The 13,627-nt window shown below is 43.0% G+C and overlaps 1 protein-coding gene across 1 annotated transcript in view; it reads right to left on the bottom strand.

Annotated features, from left to right (window-relative positions):
* Positions 1–13,627, bottom strand: part of LOC143905691 (uncharacterized) — a 262,762-nt gene that overhangs the window by 222,911 nt on the left and 26,224 nt on the right. The window lies entirely within an intron of this gene.

Genomic DNA, 13,627 nt, shown 5'->3' with positions numbered 1-13,627 from the left:
CGAATATTTGAATAGTTTATTCGAATTGAACAGCTTCTTGTAAATTCAATCTTTAATTTACTTTAGTTTTTTTTAAATTTTGCAAGTGACGCGTTACAGAAAAAATAATGTAATTTAGAGATACGATCGCTTTGAAAGTTCGGTCGGAAGACTTCGAGCACGCTCGTTCGTTCCTGCCGCGACGTATGACGATTTCCGAATCGGTTTCGATGTCTTGAAGATTATCGCGCGACTCTGGCTGGAGTTTGACCCCGGAATAACTCGGACGGAACGTACGGATGGGCCGTGGTGCGGGACAAGAGAAATGGACAGAGGGCATGAGAGCGTGGAGAGACGGAGCGAGAGAAAGAGAGTGATACAGAGTCGATGGAGGCGGTTCGAGATATCAGATCGAGTCCGGGCTTCAACGAGAGAGAAAGAGAGAGAAACTCCCCGAAGAAAAGATGGCGTGTTGGCCGTAGGAAGGAGCCGGTAGCCGGTAGGGATGTTCTGGTGGGTGAGCACAGCGTCCACCATCGCTACCACACCGATTGATTGCTCCGATTGCTTACATTCTATCGATAAAGCACCAGCAACGAGTCAAACCAAAGAGAGGCGCACGTTCCTCGAATACCTGCCGCGGGTTGTTTCCTAAGTCGTTTGCCTTTTCAGCGTGCCTTTGGTACCAGTAATCGCCGACAAGAGAACGTGCCGAAAGATGAATATCATATTCATCTCTCAGCGTAAACCGCGAACGAGATGATCATTATTCATATTTTTAAATTCGCTCACACCCAATATTAATATCGGAATATTTGATTAATTTGTTAAAATTATAATTAATAACTTTGATTGTTTTCTTCATTTTTTTTTAACCTGTCACTACACGGAGAAAATTTTCTCTTAAAATTTACCCTGAAATCATGGAACAAACATGTACCACCAAGAATTTTATGCGAGTTATTCTGATTAAAAAATATCCGCACCATAATAAAAAATATTAATATCTATTACATTAAGATATAAAATATGTTTGATTAATTTTACTAAAATATATCTAGAAAATTTCAATAATTTTTCAAAATTTACCAATCTGCTTGGTCATTTTTATCACATTGTTTGTAAAATGTCTTTTGTATATATTTTAAAAATTCCTTGGTTGCCAAGTTGTCCCAAGTTTATAGTGAATTTAAGGGTAAAATATAACAAAAAATTCTCTCCGTGTAACAAACTATAGCATATATACGCAGCTATTAGTATCATAATAGCGTAAAACCGAGTATAAATTCATCTCCGTACACATGTAAAGAATTTTAAGTTCACTAAGATTAACATCTCCCGATAACGCATTCGCGCGAAATTTATTGCTTTCCGCGTCGTAATAATACGTATAATTATCCACCGGCCGCATAATTAATCAGTTGTACATTATAAATCACGACTTCCCGTCTTGTCCGCGTTCCGCTGACAATTTTTCTTAGCGCGGTTTTAACTCAGGGTGTCCCGGTGAATTCGACGCTGCCTGTATAATGATGGCACCGGTAGCAGAAATGACATATTTCGATTCCGGCACGATCGAGCACCTTACCTATACCGTGTTGTCGCTGCCAAGGAGTACAGTGATGGATCGGTCGGTGGAGGAAGGTCTTCAGTGTTACACGCGCATGCAGGAATATTCTCGTGAAAGAAAGAGAGGTAGTTCGATATTAAGCCACTGTCACGGCCTCATTGCAGCCTCGTAGCAATTTCGAGAGCGAGCATTCTCGAGCTCTGGTGCCCGTAGCAGCAAACCGCGCGTACCTAATCGTCCTCCCTTTTGTACATATTCCTTCTCGAAATCTTCTAAATGTCTCGAGACGCGCCGAAGTTCGAAGAAAAGAAATGCTGGGAGAATCAAAATCCGGGTGATCGATCACTCGGACAAACTTGCGCGCGCCGAAACGAAGGATGAAAGTTTCAGCCGATCGTGAGATGGCTCGAAACGAGAAATCACAAAACGATAGGAATTATTGTTATTTTTTTAACGTGGACGTTTAGAAAAAAATTTTATTACCTACACAAGTGCCAATTCAAGATACGTTGAACCTTACGCAATTTCAATCTAATTCCTTTCAAGATCATGAAAGGATCACGTAAACATCAAATCGACATTAACATTCGAGCATACAACGATATATTACGCATGTTAGATGGAACAACTTGCAAGTTGGCTGGCTAACCTTCAGCTAGACACAATGTAGGTATGCGCGTGCATGTGAGGGAAGGAATAAAAAAAGATTCGTTCGTCCTTTGCGACGCGTCCTTCCAACTCCCGACGCAGCGATCGGTTAGACGAGAGCGCGAGATCTCGCGGAACAATGCATAAACACCGGCACGCGATGCATTATGCATGCGTGCGCCCTGGCTTTTCTCGAGCACGGCACGATGGGAGTGTCGTCAAATCAACGCCCCATCCATGTCGTTCACGCCTCGCACGGCCTTCCAAATGCGGTTTTCAATCGTAATTACGACACGTTGTACATGTATGTACATGTATGTACGCGCGCGCGCGCGCGCGCATCTTCTTGTCCTCTAACCGAGGTGAAAAGAATGTCGGAGGAATTATAGTTACCCGATTGCCCTGTCCGATCCTTGATCCCGACACAGCGCTTCCTACCCTGCGCTAAACAAACGTGATTCAACAGCCGAGCCAAGGCCGAGAAGTTCACGTAAAATGTGACGCTCCGGCGTGGCGAGAGAATAAATTATTCACGAGACGTAATACAAAAATGATGTATATGCGCGTTGGTAACGGCGGTTTTTCGTGTAAAATTAAACGAAGAGCGGGCTCATTACCTATGCACCACATTAAAGACAGCGTGATGCTTCACGCGCGAGAGCGTGTCGTCTCTCTTTTCGCGTAGGCAGTATTAAATCGCTGTGCGCCTTTTGGCTTCGGGGTCTATCCGAGTCACGAAATTACCTGCACGAAAAACCTCTCGCGAGTAGCGAGACGGCGATCGTCCCAAGGCAGCTCCACGTCGGTGTCCCGAGTTACATAACAGTGACGTTTGACTCGTTTATACGGGCATTCTTACAAGAATGACTTTGGAGTATGTCGAATCTCTCGTCTTACCCCGCGGGAGACGGCGCCTAAACGCTCAAATTACAACTCTCGGACAAGAGGCAACGGTTATACACCGCGCGAGATCCCTCGAAATCGAAGTCTAGGTCCACGCGGGTCAGAAACACTCTTTCGGGTTTAGATACAAACTTTCTCCCGGCGAGAGCATTTTATTGTTGGCGTTGGACATTTATATTTTTCCCGGCACTCTTCCCGGTGGCCTCAGTAAAACACACACCTTGAGAAGACAATTGCGCAACGAGACTTAAATATTACGTTGAAATTAAAACAAAGTCTTGCATTACGTTTCTGATTCAATATAACCATAATATTAATAATTTATATTACAATAATGATGTCATTACCATCGTCGAATTGTATTCATAACTTTTTGCTTTTTATTTTATGAATGCGACTATAGCTATTTCTGAAATTTATTTGTTTAAATGATCGTGTTTACTGCAACGAAAAAAATAGCCACATTAAATATGTGGCGTGAACCTGAACCTCTAAATAGTATTTTTCGCACGCATCACGAGAAGATCCGTCCACATTCTCGCGTGGCCGTCAAAGGATTTATTGGCGTATAATTCAAGGAGTTGATATATGTTCGGAAACTTCTCTCTCTCGGATAAAATTTTCTAAGATAAATTTAGACGATGCAAAGTCCCGCGTGTAGATACTGTTCTCACAGAGTACACATCTTCCCGATGTGTCTCCCACGAAATAAAAACGTCACCGTCGTCCAAACTGCTACCCAGGAGATCGTACCTCCTCAATCGTGAGAAGCAAAACGAAACGGTGCATAACTTGACTTCGTAAAAAAACTGCAGAGTCGCGTGTCTTTCTCTTCACATAAGCAGTCTCGCGATTTTTCATTATCGACACAACATGACAAAGCGTCGGAAAAGAGCGACAATTAATTTAAGTTAGAGTTATATAAAGATTCTTACGAATTCAAATAATTTTACAATAAAGTATTTCAAACTTTTAAGGAAAATTATCTATAAAAGATATAATAATCCATTAAAAACAAAGTTTATATATGTTGGTACATTCTTGAAATGATATTTGATCGAACCAAACGATATTAACAATTAAACAATCTAATTGGCAATGTAATAAAATAAAGTACAGCCGAATATCAAGAAGAGCCAACAAAGTGGTAGATTGTCCCGACACGTGTAAGATGACTGTCTTAGCGTATTCGAATATCAAAAAGTATTCATGATCATCGATCCGACGTTCGGACGGGGCTACATATGAGTTTCTCACGTGTCGCACGTATCGAGATTCCTCTCCCGTAGTTGCGCGCAGAGAGAGGAAGGAGATGGTGGGGAAGAAAGAGGGGGAGGGCGCCTCCTTCGTAACAAGGAACCCCCCGTGGACGAACTAATTCTCCCGGATGACTCGCGAGGCTACGGCCCTGCGGGGGTCTGAAACAATGCGCGAGAAACGGCCCTTAAGGCCCCGTAAGACTTACAAGCCGCCGACTACGGCGTGCTCCTCTCTCCGAAACTCGTCGGCTATTCGCTGAATCACCTTCTGGATACTGTGCGCGAGATGCGTCTCGCGGATGTGTAGCAATGTGTAGAAGCGACCGCGGAGAGAGAGAGAGAGATCTATCGGTGGATCCGAGGGAGATCATAAAGCTACAGCTCGAGGAACGAGTCCTGATAGCGATGCGCGCAAATAATCATCGATAGATGGGAATCTAATGAACGAGCGCATTCATCTTTGCATCGATCCTATTAACTGCATATAGGCTGTTTGTGCTACTCGAAAGATACATATGCAGGAAGAGTAGAAAACTGTATCATTTAAAAATACCTATAATCGTATCTAAGGGTGTCTTATAAATTACAAATTTAGCGTTTGTTCTGAATCTTGCCCCCTTTTCTTTCAAAAAGTAATAGCAATAACCGAAAGTTATTGTTACGTAAATCGATTAAATCATATAAAAATTTTTCGACTCGATGGAACGCGACGTTTGCCCAAATTAACTGCAGTTTGAACGTTCTTGATCGTCATTCGTAGCCATCGCTAATTCCGCGTGTAGGAGATTGGACTAAAGACACCTGCCCCATGCAGAGAAGTGCATTGCCCCAATGGCCCACCTTGTAATTACCATTGTTCCTACGTGACCACCTCTTATTGACGATATCGAAAAAAGGAGGAGCACGACGCGATCGATCGGACGAATGGCGAACATAGAAATTCGATTCCGCACGAATGAAAGTCAAACGGTATATTCTTCGCGCGTCGAACGTCAATATGTCTACAACGTCTACAAGATGCACAGAGAGAGGTCGGAGATAGATGCATTCGCAGCTCGATTCTATAATTCACTCGCGAACAATACTTAACAGTACAACCGTGAGTTGGCGAATATCCTAATAAATAATTTCTCATCTCGTTTGTAAAAAAAAGTAAAAATTGTAAAGTGTAAGGGTCTCAATCTCGCGGAAAGAGTTGAACGGACCGGCGCAGACAGCGAACGATAGATTAAGGATTAGTAGACCGCCCGTAAAAAAAAAACAAGTAATAATGAAGATGATGAGCTTAAGGACGCGCCCAGAAATGCCTGCGTATTCCCAGGACTCTTCTCGATCGCCAAATGTCGAGGGTACCTATGTGTCCAGGGCAACAAAGGGTGCAGCATATGAAGCCTGGAAACTCGATACGCGGACCATTCCGCCGCGTGCTCGCTTCTCATAAAGATTCTCATCACGTAAGGCGCATATGTAGGTACGTTGTTCCAATCGTGAACGGAGATCTAGCCCTCTGCGGGCCTCATTGGGGCCCAGTTTTCGCCGAAGCGGCACCCATCGGTCCGACCTTCGCTCGTATTTCGCCGCGTCTCGCGCACGTCTCTTCGTGGCTACGAGCTCCACAGGTAAGATCCTCGTGGTTTTTCAGAAAATGCACGGCACGACTCACTGATATAGCCAAACATTTATCTAACTCGACGCGCAACCTTTTAGCGATTTTATTAGGTATTTTTTATTTTAGAGCACGTTCCAATAAGAATCATTTCTCGAACACAATATTATTTGATCTTATTTATTCTTTCCCAAAGCGTAATAAAGACAATGCATTTAATGAATATCGAGAAAGAAAAATTTGCTGCCGACATGGTTATGCAGCATGGAATAAAATGTCATTTTTATGAAATTTATAATCTTATATCTATCACAAAATCTGTAAACCGATATCTATTCAGAGTATGTAAAATAGATATTGTTGTATAGAAAATATTATATTTATCGAAATTTCATCTTATTTCATTTTTCTAAGAACTTTGTAACTAGTCGAGAATTTCACAGTAAAACTGGATCCTATATTGCATATAACTCAATCATCTAATACATTAGGGGTATTCAAATAAGTTAGAGTTTAACGGTTTGACAGGTTATGTCGGGTTGAAGTCGGGAAAAAAGTTAATTTTTAAACTTTTAACCCAAAGATTAATGTGATAGGTTAATGAGTCACTTATGTATTTTGCATAACCTTAAAGAGTAGCGCGCCCAAAGTTAGTTAATTAACTTTTTACTCGACTTTAACCCGACATAACCTATCAAACCGTCTTATTTGAAAATACCCCTATTGTTCTCTTTTTAGAAAGATCAGAAGAGCATTATTCGCGAATTATTCCGCAATAGTGAGAAAGAAACGTGAACATTTTATATTTGTATGTATGTACGACGAGTTCTCTCTTGTGTTTCTTTTATTTCGTTCTCTCTTCTTTGTCCCGCTCTCGCGCTCCTTCTTCCTTCTCGGAAGCTACGGAGATTTTGACGATAACGGGGTGGATTCAGCGGATCCATGCGTTCGCCCCATCAACGATCTATAAATCCGACAATTTGTCCGGCCCGTCCGCGGTGTTTTGATCGAGGCCGATTCGAATCTGAACGGGCCCCACTCCCGAACTTCCCGGGACCAATTCGGCATGGGGGCGACCACGCCGGTCTTCGCATAATTATGCCGGAATACGAATGTCGATATCGCATGTCAACGTTGAGATTCGTCGCCCGATTGAGAAGATCAAAAAGGGCCGAGAAATTCCACGAACCGTTAAAAATGACGAAAATCCACGAAAGAGCTTGATATACGTACTTTCCTTTCTCATTGCGCATTGTCGTTTCGGGCGCGTTTCTTTCGCGCGGGTTACGGAGCGACGTGAGCCGTAATTTCCCGCTGCGAGATAAGGAAGCGAGCCAGCCCGACCCAAACGCTTGACAATCGTTTCGAGAGCGTGTCAGCGACACGAGACGCGTATCCCTCTGGCATTATAAAGCGGTTCACCAAAATGGCAGCGCGGTCGTCGCTGAGCGACCGCGCCGCGCCGCCTCAGCAGCCACAGCCCTAAGATGCGGCCTCCTTTGTAATGCCCCGCGTGGAATTCCAGCTCCGAAAAGCTACTCATAAGAGGCTGGCTGGCTCATACGCGCGGCTCCCCTCTCTCTCCCCGGCTTCTTCGTGTTTTATTAGGAAGGCCCCCGCGACATAGTCGGCGCGTTTTGACGAGCCCCCGCGGATCGCATACGAAATCAAGAGTCCCGGCCTGGCCAGCGCGCGCGCCACAAAGAGAAGTGCCTGAGTTTTATCGCTCGAGAGGCCGCGGCGGCCCGGCGACCATGTAAATTATGCGTTACTTTCGGCCACCTCGTTAGGCATCAATTTCTGTCATCCCGACCGTGCGTCTTCTCGGTAAAGCGTATTACAGAACGGTAGAACTATCTCGCGACTAGTTATCTCGAGGTCAGAGACACCACAGAAGGTTGCCGCTAATTAATGACGACTGCAATTATAGTTAATTCAATGGAAAAGATCCTGAAAAATTTATGTGCTAGATGCGGATAATATCTTTGCGCAATCATTATAGAATATAAACATATATTAAGTTATTCTTGATGCTTATAATCACGCGGCGGGCTTCTATTATATAGCTAAGGGCACAATCAAAACCCCATCGTATTATGGAAAAACGAAATATCTTTTTCTCTTTATCGTTCGATTTAATTCTCTTTTTGATGGCATTCGTCCAAAGCTTATAGATACAAAAAAGTAACAAAACCGACAAAAATAAACGTTCCAAACCGCGTGAATTGATGACCCCGCATCAAGGGGTTAAAACGTCAGAGGGCTGCAACTCGGCCGAGAAATCCGTGTCCTCGCTTCGACGACGACCATCGGGGGGGGGGGGGAGGGGGGGGGGGGGCGACAAGATCGGGGGTGGGCCATCACGATCCATAAAAACCGCGTATATTATTTACGTAGCTTCGATGGCCTTGGAAAACGCTCTGGTCCCCCGTGCGATAATGCGCGCGCTAACGACTTTATCGCGTTATAGCCGGCCGCTTTGCAAGCTCGCAAGCCCCGCGAGCAAGCAAACGAGGAAGGAATTATCGATCCAGGCGCGTGCGCGCGCGACCGCGGCATGGAGCACCGATGGCGCACGCGATAAATCTTCACAGTTCCTTCTGACACGTTTCGCACGTGGTGGCCGTAAGCGTTATCTTCGCCGCATGAAATATGTCGGAAACGCTTTTCTTTCACCGCGCGCGAATATTGCAAGCTCACGCTCGCCCGCGCGCGCTTCGTCACGGCATATTCGCGAAATGGCGCGGGGGCGGTGGAAGGGTGGCGCGCGCGGCGGGGAAAGAAGGCCGACGCGGGGAAGGAAAAAAAAAAGGAATGGACGCGAGATTATGCGGCCACGTCTGTCTTCCGACGACTGATCGATAGTATGTACATTAGTAATAACTTCATTTCGTTCATGTACAAACACACAAGGACATACACGACATCGCGTGTCTGCCTCCGCCCTCCGCGCGCATAGTACACGCTCTTCGTTGCGTTTTATACGCGAACGTTCTATATATTTAATATAAACGTAGCNTTTTTTTTATTCCTTTCATTTCTCGACCTAGTAACTTGAAACTTTATCAAGATGTATATACGTGCTTTACGTAAGCAAAGTCGTAAACGACTTAAATTAGCTGGAAAAACTTTTCTCCGAATGCACCTTAACCGTTGAAAAATAAACCGTGATGAAAAATTTCGGTGTGTCAAATATCCGTGTTCGGTATAGGCATCGAGATTTCAGAAGAAGTTTCGAGGGACGTTAGTGGCAGGAACTATTATAAAATTAGCGTCACTCTTCATTTAAACAATGTAATCTCTGGAACAATTATCCGTTAACCATTTTTAAAGATTTTTCTAATTTTATAATTAAAATTATTTGAGAAAAACTCTACACGTAAGTATATACTTTATAGAAATCATATGATAAAGTAATCACGCGAGTATCACTATAGTGACTTAAATAAAGTCAATAGTAAGTATATTATTGTAAATTACTACATAGTAGGGTAGAGCGGGGTCAAACGTAACGCGGGGCGAAAGTAACAACTCAAATATATTTAGTTATAGGCATAGAGGCGCATGTTGGTTAACGGATGAAGCTGAACACGCTATAACTATAGAGGAGACCGGGGCTAAGCCGACAACGGGGCAAACTTGACACTAGGCTTTTTGCCAATTTAAATCTATCGTAGAAACTTGCCTTTCCTACTGTAAATGCGTCTTTATGTGCCAGTATTATCAACAGAATTTGGTAACATTCTGAGTTATAGTGTACGTTTTAACGCGACATAAGCGTTTTTGATAGTAAAAGGTACGTTTTCTGATCTCTCGAAAATGTCTACTCTTTCATCGAGCTTTACTCTTGCGAATCTACCGGTAAGTGATTTTGATGGAAAATTTGACGCTTTATACGAATCCGATAATAATTTTTGCATATTTTCAAAATTTTTATATTTTTGGAGTAACCAAAAGTAAAAAACGACGTGCGGGGCAAAGTCGACAGGGGCTAAGTCGACGCGCTGTTTTACTGGTTCCCAATAATAAACGATGCTTGTAATGCATGCAGCATATGGCCCATGACAAATGCGTGCGCACGTGTAATCGTGAATTTACTTGCATAAATTGTTCAACAATTTTTGTTCTCATTACTTTCAATGATTGTTTTACTTAATTCAAAATTTTTGTACTTTCTAAATACACGATAAACAAATGTATATTAGTTTCAAACAATAAAAAATAAGTTTCAGATCAAATTGTGTCGATCAGGCAAAGTGTCGAGTTTACCCCGGTATTTTTCAATTTGAAAATTTGTCTTCGCGTCACACTTTTCCTTTCCTGGCGGCAAAACAAAGCGACGTACAGCAAAACTTCCTGAATCAATTTTGTACCTGAAGAAACACTCTTTAAATATATACCATTAAAAAAAAATTTGTCTAAAAATTTTAATTAAATATTAAAAATTGCCTTTAAAAAAATAGTGTCGGCTTAGCCCCGGTCTCCCCTAAGCTATATCTATAAGCTATAACTAGCTTAGCTATAGATAATTGAGTTGTTACTTTCACCACGCGTTACTTTTGTCCCCGCTCTATCCTAATATAATATATTATATTACTACGCGGTAAATTGATAAATTAATAAGCCTTTATCGAGCTGCATTTCTGCATGTTTATCACGTTTTTCCAGAGATAATTTTACGGTTCAAGTAACCGAGGTGTAGAGAAATGCCTGCGGTAAAAACTGCGGCATCGCGGAGCGTAGGTACTTTTTAGCAGCAACCTCTCTCTCTCTCTCTCGGTTACAGAGCGAGAGACTCCGCCGTAATTTGCCGGCACGTCATAAATCGACGAGCGCGAATCGGGAAGGGAAATAAATTTGCACGAGTCGCGACACACAAAAAGCCGAACGAGAGTATCCGTGGTCACGCGAAAAAAGGACCGTTCTCTCATCGTGGTAATTTAATAACGCGCAGCTTGTCGTTGCCCTATCGCGTTACTTCGAGACTTATGTACCGCGACGACCGCGAATATATATGCATCGACCAGTGTTCAGCGTTGCGCAGAAATTTAGGTGCGTGCCGCGCGGATACACGCATCCCAACGCGAAGGCGGAATAATGTTCGCGAAGCTAGTGACCCTCGTACGGTATATTAATAACTGTGCGCATATCTGCTTCGATAAAAGCTGCAACAGTTATCGAAGCGATTGTCGAGTACTTGCGTCGATCGCAACTAATATGAGAAACGTTAAATGAAGATCTTATCGTACTATCAAAATTAAAATTGAAACATCTACATCGTGTAGAGAAAACCGTTAACGCTCTAATTGCTCGCTGGAGCGAAACCTTGTTTCTATTGGATATACATGTTACGATAAAATTTAAAAGAGTGTCGATCGTTTCATTATTACAAGTCGTTTCAGCTGCACGTCGTCGAACGTGAAAAATATCGCGTCGAGTTTAGAAAAACGGACATGCAGATATTTTCCAACCAAGGGGATTTCGCTTCTAATAATTCTTTCTCGGAGACACGCGAATTTTTCGCCGAGTCGAAACAAGGGGATTTCATGCATGAGCCCATAGCAAACGTTTAATATATAAATATGTAAATAACGCGCTGTGTGCTGCGAGTATCTCTCATGCGGCCAGGACCGACCGACCGGTGGCAGTTAACTTATGGGCAGGGACCAGGAAGACCGGCTATGGTTTGGCCATCCATAATGGTGTTCCTCGCTGCAAATCTATCGTCACATTTTAGGCTCTCGTGCACACAGTCGCATTCCCGGTAATAAACGTCCCGACGCACTTAGTACCTCATCCGGTTGATATTTACCGGCGCGGGCGCATTAATATCGAGATGTCTCTCATAATGCGATATTTAAAACAGACCCTCTTCTTTTCTCTCCGCGACTCTTCTACCGTATATAAATCGAAACCTATAATTCCAGATAATAAACACTTTTACTTGTATTTCATTACAAAAAAAAACATGACTTTCAACTCATTTATTACGAGAGTATGAAAAGAGAAAAGAATTTTATAAACGTCAAGGCACCGTTGATAGCCTTATTCTATCAAAACCCCAGCATTTTTCCTATCGAATCGTGTCTGATAAACGAATAAAAGGCGAAGTCTCGCGTGAGTGGGCGATTCGCGTGACGTTTGCAAGCACCACTGTCCGGCCCTGACCTATTCTTAGGCTCAACATGGACTTCGATCGTGCTTTTAGCCAATAGAAGCTCGCAATTAAGTATCAAAAATAACTCAATACGTTTCTATTCTGTGCTCAAAAAGATCGTAGGTCCTCTCGAGAAAATGAATAACTAAACGCTGAATTCGTGTATAAACTAAGATGCAAGTCATATGTGGAAATTAAAGCGATGTGTAAATAAAAATTAAAACTTTCTTTTTCCTTATCGATCTAGAAAATCGTAAAAAATAATATTGAGAATAATCTACGCCGCGGCGCGAAAAAACCTAATTTAAGATTAAGAGTAGAAACAGATCAAAGGCAGTCCCCGTTCGAATCGTTGCGTCGAGTTGTCCGAGGATCGAGGAGGAATCGACGGCGGTTGACAATAGTTTGGCCAGCAACGAGACGATCCGGCATGCTCGAGGAGCGAGGGGCCCGTCGCAATAAAAGGTCTTCGACGGTGGATGTGACAAAAATGAATTGTTATATTGTTTTAACAAATGAAGGGGGAAGAAGAGAAAGAGAGATAGAGAGAAAGAGAGATAGAGAAAGGGAGGCCGCCACTCACCCCGTTCCCTGCGTCGGGACGAAGAAAGCGGCCTCCTTTTTTTTACCCTCCTTCGCCCGCGGCCTCCTCGCCGTATTATGTATCTGGACCCGCGCTCCTCCCAGTCATCCCGATCTCCTCCCTCGCCACCTCTTTCTCTCGCTCCCTCCTTCTGATCCTTCGGCTGGTTTTGCGGAGCGCGCGCGAAGCACGTGTTTTGCCAGTTCCTATTGTTTCCTGTATGATAAATGACCGCGTGGACCTCTCGCCGAGTCCCGCCGCATACGCCTCGTTTCGGGCCCTCGATGGCTCGATAGATCGCGAGAAAGAGGCGCTGCGAAACTCACGGAGAACGCGGGGGCATATTTGGCGTGACTAAAGGGAAACTTGAAAGGACGGCAATAACTAGATGAACTAGTTCTTCTTACAGACATGGCATTCAATTGAATGTAGCTAACTTTGTTACTAATAATACATTATGCCACGCTTTCATAAATAGATATCGATAAAATGCGGTATTATAATACGAGAAATATCAAACAAAATATACGCTTTTTCTAATATCTCATATAGAGTCAAATTAACTACTGCATCATAGTAATCAAAGATTAAAAGATCTTATAGATGACTTAGAAGAATATATCTAATTATTTAGAATGTGACTTTTATTGCGGGAGCATGGCAAAAGTGGTTTTGCAATATTGATTTATTAGAGATTTTACTCGTCGATATACATCGCACGCTGCGATCGGTAGTTCGTTAAAAAAAGATGCATTATTTTATTCAATGAACTAACAATATGGCTCGTCATTTTAACGCGACATCACGCGAAAAGGCAATCTGCCAGCTCTGCCTCTGAAAAATACGGCTTGCTCGAGGTAATAACTAATCGATTATGCAACGCGCTGTCACATAATTGGAATTGCATGTCGGACTATAATTG

This window comes from Temnothorax americanus, unplaced genomic scaffold (assembly GCF_048541705.1).
Source record: "Temnothorax americanus isolate GAGA-0224 unplaced genomic scaffold, ASM4854170v1 Scaffold11, whole genome shotgun sequence".
Classification (NCBI taxonomy): domain Eukaryota; kingdom Metazoa; phylum Arthropoda; class Insecta; order Hymenoptera; family Formicidae; genus Temnothorax; species Temnothorax americanus.
The sequence above is the reverse complement of the archived record's forward strand: the minus strand, read 5'-3'. Positions and strand labels throughout refer to the sequence as shown.